Source organism: Pinus tabuliformis, chromosome 4_2 (genome assembly GCF_031772625.1).
Source record: "Pinus tabuliformis cultivar Carrire ecotype Pingquan chromosome 4_2, CPIR1, whole genome shotgun sequence".
Taxonomy (NCBI): Eukaryota; Viridiplantae; Streptophyta; class Pinopsida; order Pinales; family Pinaceae; genus Pinus; species Pinus tabuliformis.
The window spans coordinates 219,357,287-219,383,365 of record NC_142304.1 but is presented as its reverse complement, the minus strand read 5'-3'; the positions used below and the strand labels follow the sequence as shown (position 1 = coordinate 219,383,365).

Genomic DNA, 26,079 nt, shown 5'->3' with positions numbered 1-26,079 from the left:
TACCATCTTTTAAATTATAACCATGTAGCAGATAAAATTAAGTAGGTGAAGACCATGAATTATCATAGTAATGACCAACCTACCATCTTTCCATATCTATTGAGTCCATTCCATTCTTCTGTTTTAGTGAAAAGTACACGTTAATAAATAAATTACCCAACAGAGGCGTGGTGAACAGTGAAGGAACACAACTACACAGACGATGTGTATGTGGTGGAAACAAATCGAGCTGCAAGTATAGATCTATATAAGTTCAATCATGGTATGTATATGTTGAGAGAGGGGGATGGTGATGGAGAGCGTGTTGTTGTCATTTCTGAGTGAGAGGGTGCCATTTGCCGTGGTTATGATGATTTTAAGCTTCATAATCTGGCAATCTCTTGTATTCCTGGGGAAGATGAAGGGGCCTCTTCTCTGGCGACTGGTGGACACAATGCTTAATTTCTTTGTTAACCTGAATGATATTTACGGCTGGATTACGCAGCTGATTCAACGCTATGGCGGAAGCGTGAAATTGCAGGGGCACTGGATGGGTTTTTCATTTGTCACAACTGATCCCAAGCACATTGAGTACATTGTGAAGACCAAGTTCAGCAGTTTCCCAAAGGGTCGCTATTTCAGATCTATCTTCCTGGAGCTTATGGGCGATGGAATCCTCACCGCCGACGGCGAAGAATGGGTCTCGGTAAGAAAGATGATGAGTTCCGTTTTCCACTCCCCGGCCTTCAAAAGGAAGTTGACTGAGACAATGGACGAACTTGCGAACTCGAGGCTTGTGGCCGTACTGGAACACGCAGCTCGGCGCGCTTCGGATGTGGACATTCAAGATGTCATGGTCCGTTTGGCATTCGACGGCATTTGCAGGGTTGTGTTTGGAGTGGATGCGGGTTGCCTCAGTCCTGGCCTGCGGGATATTGAGGTCGAGAGAGCGTTTCACGAGGCGATTGAAGCCACCGCCTATCGATTCATTACGCCGCACCCTGTGTGGAAGGCAATGAGATTTTTGGGCATCGGAATGGAAGGAAAGCTTAAGGCGTCTTTGCGAACCATTGACAATTTTGTGGAAGAAACAATTCGACAACGACGGGAGGAACTCGCAAGTGGCACGGCCTGTGAGCGGGTTGACCTGTTATCTATTGTGATGCAGCCGCGTTTCAAAGATGACGGGCGTGGTGTTTTGTCTGATAAAGAAGTCCGAGATATGTGTATGAACTTCGTGCTTGCAGGGCGGGACACTGCTTCTGCTGCGCTCACCTGGTTCTTTTGGCTTCTCATCCAACACCCAGACGTAGAAGAGAAGATAGTGTTAGAAATCCGGCGGATCTTGGATCGATCACGACCCAATGATGATCCCCAGAAGGACTTCTTTAATGCACAACATATTAAAGAAATGCACTATTTGCATGCAGCGCTGTCAGAAACTTTAAGGCTGTACCCGTCCATTCCGCTCAACTTTAAAGAGGTGGCCGAAGATGGACTGGTATTGCCTGGCGGGAGACGTTTGAAGAAGGGGACAATCGTGCTCAAGGCCATTTATTCCATGGCAAGAATGGAGAAGATTTGGGGGAAAGATTGCAGGGAGTTCAGGCCGGAGAGATGGCTCAGGGATGGAATGTTTGTAGCGGAAGATAGTTATAAATACCCAGTTTTCAATGCAGGACCACGGGTGTGTCTAGGGAAGGATTTTGCTTATTTGCAGATGAAATGGGTGGCGGCTTCTCTCCTTTATCGATATCGTCTTAAACTGGTGGACGAGGATGTTGTTGCGGTGCCCAAGTTGGGACCCAGTCTCTTCATCAAGAATGGGCTGCGAGTCACTGTCCATCCACGATCTGAATAGCCAGACTAGACTATTCCAGACGAGGGGCGATGAACCCTAATTTACAGTTTCGTCATATGCGTTTTGGCACAGCTTTGGTTAGTTTCTTGATCAAATATGTTTTGGTTTTAAGCAACGAAAAGTAATCTCCTGTACGTCTGTTTTTTCAAATCACATTTCAGTAGAATAATGAAGGTGGCACTGCTTGTGGCATATTAATTCTCTCCCTATATTCCAGATGTAAGTGCGGGCGGATTGTACAGTGCTGAAGTTATCTGGGAGGTTATTTAAGGCTTGTATAGATGTATGACACCGTAAGTTTGTTAAATTATAAAATGTCAGGTTTGTGGTAGAGTGTTAGATTTGTTTTATATCGATGGGTGAATGCTTTTTTGTTTATATGTGGCTACTCATTCTATGATTTATGAATGCTTTTTGTTTATGTGTGCCTTCTCATTCTATGATTTATATCTTTAATTTTCAAATTGATTTGACATTGTTTATTATTTTGTTGCGGTGATACTTCTTTGTGTTGTTATAAAGTTAAACAACGATGTTATAAATGGTGGGTTTTGTCTTTTGGTATGTTAGTGTAGGTTTGCCCACTGTATTTCGTTAAGGGAGTTTGTGTTTCATTTTGAAAGCATTTTAAGTTATAAAGTGGGTGGTTTACTGGATGGATAGTTAAAAAGTGCAGCTGAAAATAATTTTATTTTGGAAGTATTTTTAAGTAGTAAATTTGGTGATTTATTAGATGAATTGTCAAAAGAATATAGCTAATTTTAATGTAGTAAATTTAGTAATTTACTAGATGAATTGTGACAGGAATGTAGTTAATAATATATTTTGGGATCAAAGTATGGCAGTTAAAAGGTGAAGACCAAATTTGATAAAAATATACTGTAAGAGTTATACTTGGTAGAAAATTAATATAGAGTTAGATTTTTAAGGGAGATTTTATTTTACCATGGTTGTTATTAAGTTATTAAATATTTCTCAAGGAGATTTAGCTAAAATGTATTGGAAGAAATGTATATGAAGGTTGGAGTTGCTATAGAATTGTGTCTTCTTAGTTCTATTCTAATGAGTGTTTAAGATGTGGATTCAACAAAATCCTTGTTAAACAAGTTGTATTGAATATATGACACAAAGTCCCTAGTTAATGATTTAATTTTCAGAAGGTAGCTTTCCGTGGAAGTAGATGAGGCCAATAAACATCTTAATACCCTTAAATTGTTTGTAAATTGGCATGAATCCATTGGAAGCAACATGGCCGAGGAAGAGAGATGCATGATCTCGTTGAGGTCTTCAAATGTTTGCATAACCTCATGACCATTGACTTGTATTGAAGAAGAATGGAACAATGGCTCTCAACTCCATTTATATTCATTGGAATAATTGAGAAGATATGGAGAATATATTGCATGGAGTTCAAGCCTAATAGATGGCTCAAGGATGGAGTGATTACACTAACAAATGGTCATAAATTCCTAGTTTTCAATGCATGACCAAGAGTATGTCTAGGGAAGGATTTTGCTTACTTGTTGATGAAATGGTTGGAAAATTCTCTCCTTTATTGATATGTCTCAAATTGGTAGACAAGGATGTCATTGTTGCTTCAAAGTTGGGACTTAGTTTGGTCATCAATAATGAATGGGCTTCAAATGAATTTCCATCCATGATATGAATTGTTAGACTAAACTAAATGATGAGTAATAAATTACAATTTTATTATGGTTCCTTGAATGTTTTGGCATAATTTTAATTAGTTTCTTGGCAAAATATGTTTCAGTTTGAGTGAGGAGAAATATTTTCTAGCTCATTTTTGGGGATAAATTCTCCTTTCAGCTGGCTTTTCATGCTTTTGTCGAAAAATGATTTTGTAATTCCATTTTTTCAAAAAATGATTTGCCAAAATATTTTTTAAACTTTAAAAATCACCAAAATTTTATAAAAACTATATAAAATTATGAGAAATTTAAATATTTTATAATCAAACATTTTATAATTTTCATTTCAAAAATTAATAAAATTTATCAAAATTTATACATTTTAAAATTAATATAAATCCTTAAAATTTTATTTGCTAATTTATCTTCCAAATTATATATAAAACATTTATCATACCAAAAAATCATATTAATAAAAAAATTGTGTTACATTTTCAACTCATAAAAGAGATGTTATTAATCAATTTTTAATTTTTATCTTATTTTAAATTAGAAAACTAAAAGTAGACGAATGTGTCAAATTAAAACAAAAAAACATTTCCTATCGAAATAACTCAAAAGTAATCAAGAATGAGGGTTGGGCGTGCAACTCACTGAACTAGTCAAATTCAATTAAAATTTGAGGAACACAATGTTGCAGACAAATTAGAAAGAGTTTCAAAATTCTGAAGGAATTTTTTGTCATATCTATATATATATATATATATATAGATACACACACACACCTCCAGGTATATGCTCTTATGTTTTAAAAAATGCCTCTATAAAGCTTGTAGCTGACATTTTTCTAAGCCCATTTTTATAGTTATAAGACAAATCTATAAAGTTATGGACTTCATGCAAATGTTATAAGACAAATATGGACTTGTTTAAGACCATGGGAGGAAGAAACATATTCTCTACAACTGAAAGCACTTAAAAATACCCAAGGATAGAATTCAGGCTTGCATTTTGGTCAACTAAGCGGGCATTTCACATTTAGAAGGTAACCTTGTAGTGTATTTACACAACAAGATTTTTTAAATCCAAAATTAGGAAACTAGAAGTAAACGAATGTGTCAAATTAAAAGAAAAATCATTTCCCACTAGGATCACTAAAAAATACTCAAGAATGAGGGTTGGGTGTGCATTTTACTAAACTAGTCAAATTCAGTTAAAAACTGAGGAATACCAATTTTGAGAACACTCCTACAGACAACTTAGAATGATTTTCAAAATTTTGAAGGAGGTTTTTGTCAAATATATATATACCTCCAGGTATATGCTCTTTATGTTTTAAAAAATACCTTTATAAAGCAGCTCCTAACATACATTTCTCTAAGCCCATTTTAAGCCCATTTTTATAATTTTACTCTCTATTTTTCATAATAAACCTAGGATTTTAGTCATTATTTTCAATTATGACAATGTTTCTTATAGTTTATGCATAAGTATGAATCCATCATGATGCAGTGGGACTACTACAAAATCTTCATGCAACTATTAAGACACATATATGGACTTCATGCAAATGTTATAAGACAAATATGGACTTGTATAAGACCATGGGAGGAAAAAACATATTTTCTACAACTAAAAGTAGTTAAAAATACCCAAGGATAGAACTTAGGCTTGCATTTTGGTCAACTAAGTGGGTATTTCACATTTAGAAGGTAACCTTGTAATGTATTTACACAATAGGATTTTTTAAATCTAAAATTAGAAAACTAAAAGTAAATGAATGTGTCAAATTAAAAGAAAAATAATTTCCTATCGAAATCACTCAAAAATACTCAAGAATGAGGGTTGGGTGTGCATTTTACTAAACTAGTCAAATTCAATTAAAAATTGAGAAATACCAATTTTGAGAACATTGTTGCAAACAACTTAGAATGAGTTTTAAAATTTTGAAGGAGGTTTTTGTCAAATATATATACCTCCAAGTATATGCTCTTATGTTTTAAAAAATGCCTCTATAAAGCTCATGGCAGACATTTTTCTAAGCCCATTTTTATAGTTTTACTCTTTGTTTTTTCATAACAAACATAGGATTTTAGCCATTCTTTTCAATTATGACAATGTTTCTTATAGTTTATGCATAAGTAGATGAATAACACATATAGTATGATCAGTTTAAAGGGAGTGAATAGCTAGGCATCAAAGGCAAAGGGATGTCTATCAATAATGAGGAAATTACCAGCTAAAAGTCACCACAAAAATTAGACAAAGAATTCTTAGTGAAAATTTGTTAAACCCAATGAATATTATATGAATATGAGAACAAATTACTAGTCTTTTAAAATCGAAGTTGATATCACTTTTCCAATTTTTTAATCCAATTATGGTTCGTTTTTCTTTTGAAGTAGTAACTACAATCTATCTGAGCGTAGCTTCAATAGTTCGTTGAGATGATTTGGCCTGTGAGCTTAAAAAAAAGAGAAGGAATATTTTCAATTTTTTTGTTACATTATTAGCTTAAATTCATCTGTCAATGAAATTTTTGAAGTTACCCACCATATGATAGATAATGAACAAATGCATGATCAATTGAATTGATTGATTTCATGAACAGGTACTGGTTAATAACTACGCCACCCTGTTCTTAGCTATTATATCAATTAAATATATTTTTTGTTGTCGTTTTTTTCTCTTGGAAGAGTGTGCCCAACGACAAATATTTATTGCAATTTTGAATTTTCGTTGGCTTAACTCAACATGGGTTAAGAATTTTGTTTGGATAACTCATGTTCAACCTGTTTGTTAGGGAAAACACAATAGTTTTTCTTCAAGATTTTCCCAAAAATTCTATCTATTTGTATTTTTTTGGCTAAACCATTTTTAGTGAATTGACTAAAGCACATTCTTAACAATAAAAATAATACTTTTAAAGCTCAATAAAAAATCCTAGCCAATCAAATAAGACATCTTTTGACCAAAAAAACATGTTTTACACATATGTGATTAAGAAATAGGATACATGCTAGTGTTGGCTAGAACGTTATGTAACAAATTAAAACACAGATTAATATCATATTATCTAACAGACACAATCATATCATTCACAAAAAAAAAAAACATAACCATCATCATCATATTACCATCTAAAAGAACATAGCCATATAATTTAACAAACAAAAACAATATCATCCTCATCATAATACCATCTAACAAATACAATCATATAATTTACAAATAAAAACAATATCATTATTATCTCCTATCATCTAATAAACACAATCGTATGCTATATAACAAACAATCATCTTTATAATTAATCTAAAATCTCTCTCTCACACACACATATTATAACAACCAAAATTAACTTATTATATATAATATCATTTAATGTCAGACCAGGCAGTAACTCCTCAACACAAATTGATTCGTATGTCTTATTCCTTCAGGTAGGTCTTCATTATATACATGAGGGAGAGACTGTTCACTTCATCTCCCGATGACTGTTCATATTACCTATTTATTTATTTACATTATATTCACCCAATCCCGATGATTAGGTGTCAACATTCCCCCCCTTAATCTGAAGGGATGTTGGTGAGTCCAAGCATCATTCTGAATTGTTCAAGCTTTTCTCTTCCAAGCGCTTTGGTGAAGACGTCTGCAATTTTCTCATTAGTGGAACAGTTATGGATATGGATTGTTTTGGCCTCAACATGATGTCGAATCAGATGATATTTAGTATTGATGTGCTTCGTTCAATCATGGAACTTTGGGTTCTTGGCCAACTTTATTGCAAAGGTATTGTCAATCATGAGTGGAGTTGATTGTACTTGTTTTACCTGCAAATCTTCAAGAATTTTCCTGAGCCACACAATTTCTTTTGTTGCTTCAGCTGCTGTCACATATTCTGCTTCTGTTGTGGAATCTGCTGGAACTAATTGTTTGCGTGATCTCCAAGAGACAGCTCTTGATCCAAGACTCATAGCATATCCTGAAGTAGATACCCCGGTTTCTTTGTCTCCATCAAAGTCTGAATCAGAGTATCCAATCAAGCTGAAGTCGTCCACTTGTGTATACTTGATTCCAAAGTCTTGAGTTCCCTTCAAGTACCTTCGAACTCTTTTTGCAGCAGACCAATGTCCCTCACAAGGTTTTTGCATAAACTTGGAGAGGATTCCAACAGCAAACAAAATGTCTGGTCTGGTAGTAGTTAGGTAGTTGAGACTTCCTACAAGTTGTCTATACTTTGTTGCATCCTCAAATTCTTTTCCTTCAATAGATGTGAGCTTTAAGTTTTGTTCCATTGGAGTAGTAAGAGGATTGCATTCTGTCATGCCAAACCTGTTCAATAGATCTCCAATGTATTTCTTTTGAGAAAGAAATATGGACTTCGGATGTTGGGTTACTTCAATACCAAGATAGTAATGAACATAGCCCAAATCAGTCATTTCAAAATTTTTCCCAAATTCCTTCTTTATGGATGCAATGTAGCTTTCATTGTTCCCTGTCATTAAAAGATCATCTACATATACCACAAGATATACAACTGTTTTGCCAACTTTCTTGACAAATAAAGTTGCATCATCAAGATCATAATGTTTGAAATTGAGTTTCAGAAGATGCTCAGTTATTTTTTCATACCAGGCTCGTGGTGCTTGTTTGAGGCCATACAAGGACTTCACCAGTTTGCATGCTTTATGTTCATGTCCTTTCACAGCAAATACTTCAGGTTGGGACATAAAAGCATTTTATTTTAGATCTCCATTCAAGAAAGTAGTTTTTACATCCATTTGATGGACTTTCCAACCGTTTTGAGCTGCTAGGGCAAAGAGTGTCCGAATGGTAACCCATTTTGTTGTGGGGGCAAAAGTCTCCTCATAATCGACCCCTTCCTTTTGTGCAAAACCTTTTGCCACAAGCCTAGCTTTGTGCTTGTCAAGTGAGCCATCGGCTTTATACTTGTTCTTGTAGACCCACTTGCAGCCAATTGGTTTGGTTCATAATGGAGGATCAACCAGCTTCCAAGTGCCATTCTTTATGAGGGGATCATACTCCTTTTGCATCGCTTCTTTCCATTCATTAGGAGAAGCAGCTTCTTTGAAGGAAGTTGGTTCAAAATCTGTAGACATGTTCAATTCACAATCATAAGAAACATCCATATCAACAGGTGAATTAGAGCCATCTACATCACCTCCATTTTGCCGGTTTGAATTTCTAGTTCATGTCTTTCCAACCTCATCAGGATGAACACTTTCAAGTGTCTTTGTCAGCCACTTTGGGGGACCTTTTTCAGATGGTCCAGGCTACTCCGCTGATTGAGTTGGGACTAAATCAAGATTGTGTCTCCCAATTTTGTCAATCACATCACTTAAAGCATCATCCGTTGTTGGAGTTTCATGTAGGGGAGAGTGTTCTTCAGAAGAAGATTCCACATGTTGATCTAGTATAGGAATCCCCCCTTCAAGATGTGGAATTTGATTATCAAATTCTTGAAATGATTTTGCTTTTGCGAATCTATCCAAGCGATCAGGTTTCCGCTCAACAACATTGTTAGTTTTGGATGATTCAAGAAAAATTACATATCTAGATACAACAAACTTTTTATTTACTTCATCATAGAGACGATATGCTTTGGAGGTGTTTGAATACCCTGGGAAGATACACTTACGAGTTCTACCACCAAGTTTGTTTCTATGTACCTTTGGTATCAAGGTATAATAGGTGGAACCAAAAACCTTGAGATGCTTTACCGAAGGAACATGTCCATACCAAATTTCATATGGAGTCTTGTTTCTAATAGCATTAGATGGACATCTATTCTTTATATATGCAACACATAGAACAACATCAGCCCAAAACATTATCTTTACATTTTTGAAGAAGAGCATGGATCGTACCATATTTAATATTGTCCTATTCATTCTTTCAGCTACACCATTATGTTGGGGATTATAAGGCACAATTGTTTGATGTTTGATCCCATGTTGGCGAAGATAGTTTCAAATTCATTTGATGTGTATTCTTTTCCATTATCAGTGTGAATAGACCCAATATGAGATTGTGCATCATTTTCAATCCATTTATGAAAATTCTTGAATGTTTGAAAAGCATCAGATTTGTTCTTCAATAAATAAACCCAACACATCCTGGTGTAGTCATCAATAAATGTCATGATATATTTATTTCCATTTGCAGAAAGAATAGGCATTGGACCACACAAATCTGAATGAATGAGTTCAAGTTTTCTATGTGCTCTTGAATGTGAATCATGAAAATATTGTTTTCTATGCTTTCCTAGAATGCAAGCATCACATTGCTTAAGTTTCCTAGGAATTGTAGGCAAACCAACAACGCCATTTTTTTCAACAAGCGGAGGTTGTCATAGTTCAAATGTCCAAATCTAGAATGCCATAATAAACTTGATGGAAGTGTACCTTCTTCATAAGGAGAATTGTATGAGAAATATTGTGCATGAGCAGAGGTACCTTGCAGCTTGATAAGCCTTTCTTCTTCTATTCCCCTCATGAAAAGTGAGTGGTCATGCTTTTCTTACCTCAAGCTTGCCATCAAACATATGAATGGAGTGACCTTGCTCGCAGATGTGAACCAAGGACAACAAGTTTCTCTTGAGCTGTGAGAGATATAGAACATGATGTAGAAGAAAGTCTAGAAGACCAGGCAGTTTAAGCCTGATTGTGCCAAGCCCTGATGGCTTGATTTTTGATTGGTCTGCAAAGTATACTGCTCCATCAACATTGTCAGTAAATTCTTCAAAAAAATCTTTTCTATAAGTCATGTGGCAGGTTGCTCTTGAATCAAGCAACCAATCATTTTTCCAAGAAGCAAATGAAGCATTAAATAAATCTTCATTTACTCTAATATTACATTGTGCCACAACATAGTGAGCGGATTCAGGTGCTTTACCTTTGTCTGTATCATCAATTTTACCTTTCTGTTGGTTTCTTTGCTGCTCAATTTTGTCCCATGGTAGCTTGCATGTAGAGGCATTATGTGATCCATTTCCTTTACAGTGTATGCAGTGCAAATCTGCCTTTTCTCCTTGAGAGTCTCTGCCCCCCCTGCCTCTGAAATCTCTTCTACCTATTCCTCTGGAAGAATCTTGAGCAAGATTATTCTCTCTGTTTGCAAGAAGGGTTGTCTTCTTTTCCAAACCCTTCACTTTTTCAACAAACTTCTCCATCATAAAAATTTGAACTGAGCCCAAAAATAATTACAGTATTCGTAGAAAAACACTAATAATAATTTGCTATTGTAGGTTTTAACCCTGTATAAAAATTACCTGCATATGAATTCTAAAACACAGAAAATAAACAATGCGAGAACATAACAGATAAAACACATATACACAGAGATTTTCCCCTGGATCCCAAAACCGGGACTACCAGCTTGATTTTTCATTATGTTCCTTTCAATGTAATAATACATATTTATACATGCCGAAGCATCCGATACCATGGACCGAAAAACATCGCGTCCAATACCATGGACCGAAAACCATCGCGTCCAAAAAACATGTGCGAAAATCATGCACAAAACCATAGGTGGGTCCGCCCAACCTAACATAGTGTCCAAAACCAAAATTTCCCGGGGCGCTGTCCCAGACCCCATAAAGTGGAGTTACGGGTACACCTGAAACCCCCTGTGACCACCCCCCCCCTCTAACCCTCGGTTAACTACATGGGCTAGTCATGGAAAGAATATAGCACAACCCAACAGCTATGACTTTCCAAAAAATGGAATCAACTGCAAGCTCTCAATATTCATATATCATGCAATATATATTTCACATATTATACCATGGCATGTCATCATAAAATAAACAACATAAGCCCTAATGCCATCACCACATATCTTTCGCTATCATTCAGTTGGAAAGCAACGGTCTATTTACTACAAATCAAAGGATCTAGATACTTTTTGTAGTCATAGTTACCCGCCAACCATTAAAATAAAACACGACAATTAGAAGAGGAACTGTAGCGACTCACCCCGGTGTCAACACATTCAGCAATGTGAGAAACATGGACGCCGAAGAAATCGGATTGCATTTATCGCGATTCTCAAGACCAGCATTTCTTCATCTTGATGTTTCACTCATCATCGAGATTATCCCAGCAAATGAACACGAGGGGCATGAAGGGAGATTCCTTGCTGTTCTTTACCAATTTCATGCCATGTCTCTCCAAAACACTACTACCGGTGTTGCAGAACTCAGACTGGGAAAACCAGTGGCAGCGATCAACATATGGGTAGCGTTCAAGGCTATAATACACCAAGATTGTAATACAGCTTAAATACAACAGACCAGCGTTATATGCCAAAACAAACTTCAAACCAGCATTATATGCCAAAACAACGTTATATGTCAAACCAATGTTAATACAATGCCAAAACAATGTTATAATACCAGCATTCTTCAAAACAAGAGCAACAGTGTTCTCCAACGGAGTAGCGTTATGTAAATACTTATGGAAGGGAGTAGCGTTCAAATCTACAGTTCAACGCAGCGTTCCGGAGCATCGTTCTTCAAACTTCAATTTACTCAACGTGTCAGCCTTCAGATTAAATTGCATGTACCATGTCTTTCTTGCATCAGTATTTTTCTTTGACCTGAAAACATTTCAAGGTAGGAAATTTCACTCCGATGGCATTTACTGCAACATCGATGCAAGAAACAAAAATGACAGCCTCAAGATGGCTCTTGGGGCCACGCAGCAAGACAATATTCCACCGAAAATTCTTCAGACAATATTCCAGTTCTAAAGATGGCCCTCTCTCAACGCTTTCTGAATTTAGGCAGTAAGAACAGTAGATAGACTATGCAGTAGAGAGACAAGACAGAGAGCACAATAGACAGTGGACATAGAGCTCAGTAGACAAACTCCACAGGGGCAAAGGACAGAGAGCAGTAGGCAGAAGGGAGTTACAACTATTTTGGGAGCTCGCTCTGATACCATGTCAGACCAGGTAGTAACTCTTCAACACAAATTGATTAGTATGTCTTATTCCTTCAGGTAGGTCTTCATTATATACATGAGGGAGAGACTATTCACTTCATCTCCCGATGACTGTTCATATTACCTATTTATTTATTTATATTATATTCACCCAATCCTGATGATTAAGTGTCAACATTTAAAAATACATTAAAAAATCAGTATATTCATATTATACATAATATCATTTAAAAATACATAAAAAAACAAAAAATAGAGAAAACACAATTAAAAAGCCAAAAACACACACATAAACCCAAACAAACATGCACATTAAAAAGGGAAAAATGTTAATAATATCCTTGTATATTTTAAAAATATGCTTGTACGTTTCAAAAGTTTTTTCCCTACATCATTTTACATTGTACATTATCGAATAAATGACCAGTTACATACAAAAAGACATTAATATTTAATTTTTAAGAATAGAAAACAAACACTTTAACATAAAATATACAAATCAAATCAATAATTAATGTACACCGTTACAAATGGATAAATCACTATAAAAACATGACAAATAACTCATAAATAAACATACATAGATATAATTAATGTACAATATAGATAAAAATGTAAATATACAATATAGATAAAAATGTAAATAAATAATATCCATTAGATTACGACAAGCTAAGTACGTTCAATATAGATTTTGAGGGTGATGGCTACACTAGTTAAGTTCATCCCTAATCTAATTTGCATGCTTATTTCAAAGTTTCGACCACATCTCAATGGAGAGTGGAGGAGTGAAGTGACTCTACAACAAGCAGATCTTCCAATTCTTATGACATCTTTTCAAATAATTTGCTTCTACGTGTACAAGACATGTAAATTTCATAGTAGAATTACATCTAGACCCAAGCCTCAGCTTCAGTGTCGACACACAATTCACTCCAGCACCCCAAAATTGACACTTCCTCAAGAAATGACCGCTTGACTTGTACAAGAAGTAGTAGTTTTCATTTGCGGAAGGTAAAATCCATTTTGACTTTTGGAACTAACGTATGGAAGGGAACAAGAACACGACCACTTTGGAGACAGAGGCAGAGGCAGAGGTGCTCTGATTTGTAGGTATTAGTTTTCTCGGCTTCCCACATGTTATTGGGATTACAATTGTGACTATAATATTTGTGTGAGCAATTGGATTTGACTCTGAAAAATTTATTAATTAAGAGTTGTTTGAAATCTCTTCAATAAATGGAGATCACTCACTAGATTATACCTCAGTTGTTAGATAAGTAAAGCCATGATTACCGTTCTTTCTTACTTTAACAATTCTCAAAGGTAGGCCACTAAAATTGCAAGTAAGATAATAGGTTTGGATATCTTACAAATATTAAGTGAATCGATAACAACTGCAATTGCATATGGGTTTGACAGGAAATCTTATTCATCAGATGGTGGTGAGAAAGTCCTAATCAAAAGACATTATTCAGAAGAAATATAGTGATTAAAGCTCAAGACATCTAGAGGTGACTCATCCTGATGATCATAAAGAAAAAGAGCCTAATCAGGAGTTATCATCAGTTTCTCAAGGCGATCAAGGCGTAGGACAACTAGAGGTGATTTGATCGGACAATCATAAATTAAATCCCAAACCAGTTTCCCAAGAATTGAAATAATTGTTGGGAGGGAGAAAGTTTGAAGTGCCTAAGCATGCCCAATACATTGTTGCAGGGGCACTAATATCAAAAGAGCCCAAACATGATTTATCCACGGTTTCTCAAGGAAATCAAGGCGTAAGGCAACTAGAGGTGATTCAACCAGATGATCATAAATCAAAATCCAAAGCAGATGTTGAAGAATCAAAAGAATTGTTGAGAGGTAAAAAGGAAGAAGTGCCTAAGCATGCCCAAAACTTTGTCGTGGTTGAGGTTCTAGAATAAAAAGAGCCTAAGAAAGGGCAATTTGCAGTTGCACAAAATGATCAAAGGCCAAGACATCTAGAAGTGATTTAACTGGATGATCATAAAGAAGCATCCAATGTAATTTTTCAAGAGTCAAAAGAATCTCCAGAAAATAAAAAAGGAGAAATGCCTAAGCATGCAAAATACTTTGCTCATGGGGATCCAACAATATCTAGTCACATACAAGTAGTATTTTTGTAGACTGGCTCTGATCGAGATGCCACTCTTTTTGTCATGTGAGGCCACCTGTACTAGAATCTACGAGGTTCTCGTTGGGCTCGTAGTTCGAGTGGTTTGGGTTTCTTCTGAGCAACAATACAAAGGGGGCAGCAGGGACGGAGTGGGAGGAACTATTGGGATCGTCATTCTACTTTTTGCAACAGGAAGAGGAGAGGAGTATAAATCCAAAGAGAAACGGTGACAGTAACGGTATGGGTGTGGTAGAGACTCGAACATGAGTTGCTGCTTGTTTGACAATAGGAGCCACGTGGTAAAAAACAATTGGACAGAGGAGGACGAAAATGAAGCTTTAGAATTGATTGGGATGAACAATGTTTGCCTAACCCAACTCGATAGAGGAAACATCTTTGATGTAATTATATCAAATAACTCAACACAACATATAAATTCAATATTGTAGCATCATTGTTATGTTCTTTACATGTTCGTTGCATTGTACATTGTGCATAGATTATTGCAACGAATGCACTGTGTGTTGTAGTAAATGGTTCAATGCAAGATATCAATTTAATAATATAATGTTGTTACTACATTTTTTACATGTTTATTACATTATATATACCAGGAATTTATGACTTAGCAAAAGTGAAGACTCCACAAGGGTGGGTAAGGCTACTCCTTGAGCCTTATCGCAATAGGCCAAATATGTTCCCATGTGATTTGAAACCAGGTCGAGGGGATAACATCTCATTCTTCTTTTAATGTCAACTATGTATATACTAGCGCAACCATATAAATTAAATGGTTGGTAAATTCCAATAGGCATAAATCCATATTAAGCATAAAAACACTTACTTCATGATATGTCTCACATTATTTCAAAAAAAAAAAAAAAAAAAAAAACAAAATTATCATTTTATTTATAATTATAATAATAACAATAATTATTAATTATAAAAAGAATTAATTGCACTACGAGGTGCTCTCCAACCTAGTATGGAAGAGATGTTGTAATGTCTTGTCATGTTTTTTCATATCCTATCATGTTATGTTATGTAAACAAAAATAATAAAATAATAAAAATAACCCTATGTTAAAATAAAAATAACCCTATGTTAAAATAAAAATAACTTAGCCCACGAGGCTTTGGATTGATGGTGAATGGGTGCGCTGTTAAGGCACTCCTTGCGATAGGTCACCGGTTCAAATCCCCTGTGGGTACTTAGGTTAGTCTTAACTAGAAAAAATAAAAAATAAAAATAACTTCAAAACTAAAATAATACGAACAAAAAATTTTATGTTATTATTATTATTTTTAATAATTTTTGTTGGGTAGTTAATATAAACTTGACTCAGTTAAGTTTTTTTTTTTTTCTATATTAAGACTAACCTACGTACCCACGGGAGATTTGAACCGGTGACCTATCGCAAGGAGTGCCTTAACAGCGCACCCATTCACCGTCAATCCAAACCCCCGTGGGCTAACTTGACTCAGTTAAGTTATCGATGGTTTTTGAGCTCCAATTTTATGAGAACTCGTAGTATTAACCCATGGTATTTATGTGGAATATAGCCTATTTAAGGGGGGGAATTAAACCAGTCCAGTTCCATATTAACTCTAGCTCTATCTAGTGGAGGGATCAAATCCCTTTTGCAGCAAAAAAAAATGTTTGCTCCTTGAGAAATTTGTTCCCTCTTGGCGTTTGATAGATTTGTAGTTAACATGGACCTAGGTTGGTATCATGGAAAATCTTAAAGCATAATATTCACAGGTGGGCTAATTTTCCATGATTTTCTCAAAAAAAGATACATCAATTTCCATTTTTTCTAAAAATGATTCGCCCAAATTTTACAATATAATTTCTTTTTACCTTAAAAATTGTCAACATTATATAGAGACTATATATAAAATCATTATAAATTTGAATAATTTTAGAAATATATCAATAAACATTTTATAGTATGCATATTAGGGACCCGTGAGATTCGCCAATGTTTTTAAACTTCAAGATAATTTTCCATCCTTCAAATTTTCCCTGGTTGGTATATAAGTTAACATATATACATCTAAAAAACATGGAACAAGATTCTTAACCATGGAGATTTACCCCCACTTTATCATGACGATCCTTAATTTGTAAATATGATTTATTACAATACCATGGTCCAATGCCATGGCTTATAAATATCACATACCCAAAAAACTATAACTCCCTATGATTTTTTTTAATTAATCAATTTAATTTAAATGACGAAAAAACATAACTTATTGGAAAATAAGTCTCAATATTTGATTTGTGTATACTACTATGAATATTCTAGAACATTCCATGGAGGTCAAATCCCTACCATTCACTTAGTAATTATTGATGAGTAAATTAAACTTCTAGAATTCCTATTTCAAATTAGACACACCTATCAACATAAGTATATGTCTCCTTGTGGGACAATTAAGTGGTTTTCACAATGGAATGTTATCCACTCCACCTAATTTCAAATCCCATAGGGATCTGACTTACATATAGGTTGAAACACACACACACAAACACACATATAAAAGCACTAAAATATTTTATTTATGAATCACATTGTCCACATTAAAATACCTTTTTTGTTATTAACATATTTTTAAATACACAATAATATTGGTTAATCTTGCATATGAAAATGTGTTACTTATTAAATATTTATTTTTTTAAAATTATTATTAACATTTTTAAAATGACACATATTAATTTTATAATAAAAAATGAATAAATCACACATCTTCCTCTTATTACTTCTATTAAAAGTAATTGTTTTTTTTTTTACTTTCAATTATTGAAATAAATAAATTAATATGAATATTAAAAAATATTATTTAAATTCCCCTCACACTCAAAAGTTTTTTTATGTTTTGGATATATATATATATATATATATATATATATATAAATATTTATTTATATTCTCCTCACACTCAAAAGTGAAAATATAAGTTTTGTTTTGTTTTTTAATTTTGATTACTCTATCTTTTTCTAAAAGTGATATAGGGCATTTAAATATTTTGAGCCCTAAGAGATAGCTCTGTTGGTCAAGTACCTTGGATAGCAGGAGGTCACATCGTCAAATCTCCTCAACGCCCTTGGGGTTAGGCCTTGCTAGTTTGGTCGATGGGTAGATCCCTTAGGGTTGATCTATCTGGATTTTCCTGTGGATGTAGAGGCCACTCAGTGTCCGTGAACCACACTAAAAAAAAAGGCATTGAAATGTTTTATTTATGGCTAAGAGCGAAAATATAAGATTTTTTTTTCTTTAACTTTTGATTACTTTATCTCATTCTAAAGTTGATATAAGACATTGAAATATTTTATTTATGTTTGAGAGTGAGAGTGAAGTATTTTTACATCTCTCCAGGCACAATTATAATGATTTTAGTTAAAAGTAACTAAATATGTATACTCTTTATTATTATTAATATAGTTATTATGGTTCACATTGTTCTTTAGTTTGGAGAACATTTTGTTTTATTTTAAAAGGAACATGTTTTAACTTGAGGTTGAGCATGGAATGAATTACACATCTCCCTCATACTCGGTTAATACACCTCTCAACACAATAATTAATAATGGTTAATTAGTAGGGGGAAGTAGGAGAGAGAGGGGCTTTGTTTGGCCCTGATGAAAAAATCGTGTCTCAATTTGTTTGAGGACTTGGATATGCAACCAATAATCAAGTATATTTTCTCTCCGTTTGGAAAGGTCGGGAAATGGATCTAGCAAATAATTTTTTTCAATTTGATGCTATTTGGTGATTCTCGGATTGTTCAACAAGGCATAAAGGCCTCAAAGGGTCCCATACAAATCATCATCCAATTCTCCAAAGGATATGCTTAATTGTTTCTCTGTTTGAGATTTTGGATTTTATTTATGTTTATAGAAATATAAACACAGTGGCAAACTCCTTGGAAAAAAAAGGCTCTGTTATGGAACAAGGCAGATTAGAGCTGGATAATGGAATTTTCAAATTCTCCCCAACCCCTTAATCATGTTACAAAACCCACTTTAGTTTTTTTAGTCAGTTTCGAAATGATAGAAAATTTGAACTGTATTGGGGTCGGATCTTCTGACATCAGTGATGTCTGGTTCGTGGCTCACATATTGAGAATAATGGGCATCAGGATTTGAATTCCTCACATCCCTCGATAATAGTACATAAAGTGTCTCTCTATGTGTCCTTTGTTTGTTATTAAGTGTCATATGTTCCATCATCTTCTTCATTCAAAGTGGATCAAACATTTATATCACTTAAGGTGGGTGTGGTTGGAGATCATTATGGTCATGTATTTTCATGCAACAAGCCCTGAGATGGTTTTAAATTCAGTATCCTTTGTTCTCTCTTAGCTATCACCTCATTAGGGTCTCCCAAGGATTTTGGATCAATTATGGAAGTTTTTATTCATCTTGGCTCTTGGTAGGGTTGCAAAAATGTTATTTTTAAGTTCTCAGTGTTTCTATGTTCACATCCGAAGCCTTCACTTTTTGGTCTAGAAGAGCGGATTAAGTTTTCCATTTGGATAGTTAGTTGTGTGTAGTGGTTTTTGTTTAAAATGGAAGATCCTCTACCAAATTTGGAGAGTATAGAAGTTGGCTTGTTGTTAGACAAGTTTCTCGATTTCATGGAAGCATTATAGGTCGCTAAGCAACATCAGGATGACATGGATGAAATGTAAAGGTAGTCTTCCCTCCTTCTGTTGGAAGCCAAAATTTCTTTGTCTTCTCAATAGTTTGGATCTTTCATTTTCTGGTCTACACAAAGAATCTCTCTCTCTCTGCACTCAGATTACAACCCTAAAGGATCTCATGGCCGACGAGCTTATCATGATGGGAAATGTCTCCAATGTCACATTTCAAAAGAAAAAACAATGTCGTTCGAGGAGGTTTGATCCTCTAGGCTATGGACGCTGCCAATGGCTATGTATATTGTCGGTCATTTGGGTTTTGGTTTTGGTTATCTCCTCTGAAGTTTAATGATACGATGCAAATATATCTAACTTCTGTGGTCTTTCTATTAAATCATAAGAATAAATGTTTTTAGTATAAGAAGAATATGTACCTTGAAAGCTTGCACTAATTTTGTGTGGACTATTGAAACTTTTCTCTCTCAAATGATAGAAAGATGTTGTAAGGGTTCCAACCCATAAATCGATGTTTATTAATACAAACCCTTACTCGTTCTTTAAAAAAAATGGTTAATTAGTAATTATTATTAACATTTTTTTATTTAGCTATTATTAATTATTCTTGTTATTTTTAAATTATTAGTATTTAATTGTTGTAATTGTTATTACATTTTTCTAAGTAACATATTTTAGGGAAAATCTCTAGGCACTTCCTCTCATTTTGAGGATGGTACCCATATTCAACCCTATATTCTATAGGATATAAAGAGAGGTTAACAATAGGGTTCAAATTCATTATAACAACATACTCGCTATGAACTCAACATACCACTTACAAAATAAAATCTAAGAGGGGAAGATAACACCCCATTCTTCAATCACTAGAGCTAGACCCAATTAACCATTATTATTATTATTAATAAACTATTTAAATATTAATAAAGTTTACTATTAATATGCCTCTATAAACTGCATCCATACCATGAAAGCAAAAACCCATATATTCATAGGAATCCCCCCTTCAAGATGTGGAATTTGATTATCAAATTCTTGAAATGATTTTGCTTTTGCGAATATATCCAAGCGATCAAGTTTCCGCTCAACAACATTGTCAGTTTTGGATGATTCAAGAAAAATTACATATCTAGATACAACAAACTTTTTATTTACTTCATCATAGAGACGGTATGCTTTGGAGGTGTTTGAATACCCCAGGAAGATACACTTACGACTTCTAGCACCAAGTTTGTTTCTATGTACCTTTGGTATCAAGGTATAATAGGTGGAACCAAAGACCTTGAGATGCTTTACCGAAGGAACATGTCCATACCAAATTTCATATGGAGTCTTGTTTCTAATAGCATTAGATGGACATCTATTCTTTATATATGCAACACATAGAACAACATCAGCCCAAAACATTATCTTTACACTTTTGAAGAAGAGCATGGATCATACCATATTTAAGATTGTCCTATTCATTCTTTCAGCTGCACCATTCTGTTGGGGATTATAAGGCACAATTGTTTGATGTTTGATCCCATGTTGGCGAAGATAGTTTCAAATTCATTTGATGTGTATTCTTTTCCATTATCAGTGTGAATAGACCCAATATGAGATTGTGCATCATTTTCAATCCATTTATGAAAATTCTTGAATGTTTGAAAAGCATCAGATTTGTTCTTCAATAAATAAACCCAACACATCCTGGTGTAGTCATCAATAAATGTCATGATATATTTATTTCCATTTGCAGAAAGAATAGGCATTGGACCACACAAATCTAAATGAATGAGTTCAAGTTTTCTATGTGCTCTTGAATGTGAATCATGAAAAGACTGTTTGCTATGCTTTCCTAGAATGCAAGCATCACATTGCTTAATTTTCCTAGGAATTGTAGGCAAACCAACAACGCCATTTTTTTCAACAAGCGGAGGTTGTCATAGTTCAAATGTCCAAATCTAGCATGCCATAATAAAATTGATGGAAGTGTACCTTCTTCATAAGGAGAATTGTATGAGAAATATTATGCATGAGCAGAGGTACCTTGCAGCTTGATAAGCCTTTCTTCTTCTATTCCCCTCATGAAAAGTGAGTGGTCAGATGCTTTTCTTACCTCAAGCTTGCCATCAAACATATGAATGGAGTGACCTTGCTGGCAGATGTGAACCAAGGACAACAAGTTTCTCTTGAGCTGTGGGAGATATAGAACATGTTGTAGAAGAAAGTCTAGAAGACCAGGCAGTTTAAGCCTGATTGTGCCAAGCCCTGATGGCTTGATTTTTGATTGGTCTGCAAAGTATACTGCTCCATCAACATTGTCAGTAAATTCTTCAAAAAAATCTTTTCTATAAGTCATGTGGCAGGTTGCTCCTGAATCAAGCAACCAACCATTTTTCCAAGAAGCAAGTGAAGCATTAAATAAATCTTCATTTACTCTAATATTACATTGTGCCACAACATAGTGAGCGGATTCAGGTGCTTTACCTTTGTCTGTATCATCAGTTTTACCTTTCTATTGGTTTCTTTGCTGCTCAATTTTGTCCCATGGTAGCTTGCATGTAGAGGCATTATGTGATCCATTTCTTTTACAGTGTATGTAGTGAAAATTTGCCTTTTCTACTTGAGAGTCTCTACCCCCCCTGCCTCTGAAATCTCTTCTACCTCTTCCTCTGGAAGAATCTTGAGCAAGATTATTCTCTCTGTTTGCAAGAAGAGTTGTCTTCTTTTCCAAACCCTTCACTTTTTCAACAAACTTCTCCATCATAAAAATTTGAACTGAGCCCAAAAATAATTACAGTATTCGTAGAAAAACACTAATAATAATTTGCTATTGTAGGTTTTAACCCTGTATAGAAATTACCTGCATATGAATTCTAAAACACATAAAATAAACAATGTGAGAACATAACACATATACACAGAGATTTTCCCCTGGATCCCAAAACCGAGACTACCAGCTTGATTTTTCATTATGTTCCTTTCAATGTAATAATACATATTTATACATGCCGAAGCATCCAATACCATGGACCGAAAAACATCGTGTCCAATACCATGGACCGAAAACCATCGCGTGCAAAAGACATGTGCGAAAATCATGCACAAAACCATAGGTGGGTCCGCCCAACCTAACATAGTGTCCAAAACCAAAATTTCCCGGGGTGCTGTCCCAGACCCCATAAAGTGGAGTTACGGGTACACCTCAAACACTCTGTGACCGCCCCCCCCTCTAACCCTCGGTTAACTACGTGGGCTAGTCATGGAAAGAATATAGCACAACCCAACATCTATGACTTTCCAAAAAATGGAATCAACTGCAAGCTCTCAATATTCATATATCATGCAATATATATTTCACATATTATACCATGGCATGTCATCATAAAACAAACAACATAAGCCCTAATGCCATCACCACATATCTTTCGCTATCATTCAGTTGGAAAGCAACGATCTATTTACTACAGCTCAAAGGATCTAGATACTTGTTGTAGTCATAGTTACCCACCAACCATTAAAATAAAACACGACAATTAGAAGAGGAACTGTAGCGACTCGCCCCAGTGTCAACACATTCAGCAATGTGAGAAACATGGACGCCAAAGAAATCGGATTGCATTTATCACCATTCTCAAGACCAGCTTTTCTTCATCTTGATGTTTCACTCATCATCGAGATTTTCCGAGCAAATGAACACGAGGGGCATGAAGGGATATTCCTTGTCGTTCTTTACCAATTTCATGCCACGTCTCTCCAAAACACTACTACCGGTGTTGCAGAACTCAGACTGGGAAAACCAGTGGCAGCGATCAACATATGGGTAGCGTTCAAGGCTGTAATACACCAAGATTGTAATACAACTTAAATACAACAGACCAGCGTTATATGCCAAAACAAACTTCAAACCAGCGTTATATGCCAAAAAAACGTTATATGTCAAACCAATGTTAATACAATGCCAAAACAGTGTTATAATACCAGAGTTCTTCAAAACAAGAGCAGCAGTGTTCTCCAACGGAGTAGCGTTCTGTAAATACTTATGGAAGGGAGTAGCGTTCAAATCTACAGTTCAACGCAGCGTTCCGGAGCATCGTTCTTCAAACTTCAATTTACTCAACGTGTCAGCCTTCAGATTAAATTGCATGTACCATGTCCTTCTTGCATTGGTATTTTTCTTTGACTTGAAAACATTTCAAGGTAGGAAATTTCACTGCGATGGCGTTTACTGCAACATCGATACAAGAAACAAAAATGACAGCCTCAAGATGGCTCTTGGGGCCACACAGCAAGACAATATTCCACTGAAAATTCTTCAGACAATATTCCAGTTCTAAAGATGGCCCTCTCTCAACGCTTTCTGAATTTAGGCAGTAAGAACAGTAGATAGACTATGTAGTAGAGAGACAGGACAGAGAGCACAATAGACAGTGGACAGAGAGCTCAGTAGAAAAACTCCACAAGGGCAAAGGACAGAGAGCAATAGGCAGAAGGGAGTTACAACTATTTTGGGAGCTCGCTCTGATACCATGTCAGACCAGGTAGTAACTCTTCAACATAAATTGATTAGTATGTCTTATTCCTTCAAGTAGGTCTTCATTAATGTAGGAAGAGATTCAAATGCAGCAAGAGTTTAGAGGAAGAATTTAGATTGCATTTAAAAAAATATTTTTATAATGATATAAGAAGTGATAGAAAATCACAAATGTGTTTGTTGGATTTTTTTGTAGTTGTTGCAATAGTATTGTAATTTTAGTAGTAAGGATTAAAAAAAGATTTTTGTTAAAGATTTCTCATTATAACTTAGGAATATTTTATTTAAATAGTAACGTAATAATTTTAAATTTTTTTCATATATTAAGTAGATTATATATGTTAATATTATATATAAAAGTGAATCCATGTATAAAGTAATTTCACATTTAAAATTATATATATACTAAACCGCTAAAAAAAATATTATAAAATAAATTGTGGTTGTTAAATTTTTTCAAAAAATTGAACAAACTTTGTAAATTATTTTCAAAAGTTACACATTAATTAAAAGTCAAACATGAGTTTGACACACTTATTCAGAAATGAAATTTTCATAAATATTGAGATTTGATGTGTGTACTATTATGACACTTGGAGACATATAGATTTATTATTATTTTAAATATCTATATATATATATATATATATATATATATATATATATATATTTTAAATTCTATTTATAACCCCATAAAATTAGTCACTTCATCTATATGAACCAATAAGAAAAAAAAAAATTTAACTTTCAAAAATTATTTTTTATTTTTGAAATATTCAATTTAATAGTTATTTTTTTCAAAACTTTAATAAAATTTATAAAATCTTTTTAAAATTTTGAAAATTAATTGAAAGTCAAAACTTTTAACTATAAAATAATTACAATATAACCTATCATAAACATGAATAATAAATAAACCTATATTTATAAACTTATTAAGTTAACCCTAAGTTGACAATCATCTAGAGCTTTCTAATTTGACTAATAGAATATGTACTTTTTGTGTTCATTCATACTTCTTAATGTTAATAAGATAGGAGGAGTTAACTTTATCAATGCCCAATACTCCACCATAATAAAATACCTTACCATAATAAAAGTAGGTATGAAACTAAATATTGCGGCATAGAAAAAACACAACATGGGAGTACAAGGGCATCTCCCCATCGTTGCCAACAACAAATGAAAAGTAACTAAAATTTAAAATATCAAACAATCAGCAAAATAAAATAGTATGTTATTATTTTATGCTACTTAGGTTGAAGTTAATCAATAATATGATTGCTAAATATGTTGTAAAAGTAATAATAATTGGTAATTTAGGTAAATATATATTAATTATTACCTTTTCAATATTTTGTTATGGTGTTTGAGAGTAAAATTTTCATGTTAGGGAGGACTTTAAGAATTCAAATTTTTCTTAAGGGAATTTTTTTTGAAATGCTCGTTAAAATTTGGTGATATAATTGTAAGATTTTTTTATATGGTTAAGGATTTTATATAGTTTATAGATAATTTTGGTGAATTTTATAGTAAAATTTTATTATTTTATAGAATTGGGGTGAATCATTTTAGAAAAAATAGAAATTTTTGAATCTTGTTTTGGAAAAAAATATTAAAAATTAATCTTGAGCGAAATTCAACCCCTAAAAATTTCCTTGCTACCTTCTCAATGAATATTTTGAAGTCTCTTCAGAATCCTTAAGGATGCTTTTAAAGACAATTTTATCAACATTCATTGGTCTAATTTTCACTTTCCTTTCCATTTCAAGGACTATTTTAATAAATTGACTAAACTTGTCAAGAAACATAGAAAATGTTGTCAACCATGAAAATCGATGAAGATGCATAAAGAAATAGAAAATGTAAAGGACTAGACACAAGTGACTAAAAAGAAGGGTAATTTGAATATATTTACTTAATGTGGTGTCTCCTCTCCTCCTCCTCCCATAGAAAATGAAATCAACTATGAAATTCCATTAAGATGTATAAGTAAGTAGAAGGATAATTGACTAGAAGCATGAGTGACTAATAAGAAGTGTAATTTGAATATGTTTACTCGACATGGTATCTCCTCCTCGTCATAGTGTTAAAGAATATATGAATGATTAATCTATCACTACATGTGTCTGGGAACCTTTTCATAAATGGTTTAATGCTCTCTCCTTACTAGCATTGTTGATTTCACTCCAAGGTACTCTTTTGATGACTCCCCAATGGCATTGTTAAAAATTTCATGATGGAAAAATTTTCCAATCCCATATCTTAAAACCCATCCTTGCGGGTCAATTT

General features: G+C 34.1%; 1 pseudogene; it reads left to right on the top strand.

Annotated features, from left to right (window-relative positions):
- The first annotated feature begins 292 nt into the window (after positions 1-292).
- LOC149168882 (cytochrome P450 86B1 pseudogene) lies at positions 293-1,840 on the top strand (annotated as a pseudogene).
- Positions 1,841-26,079: the final 24,239 nt, after the last annotated feature.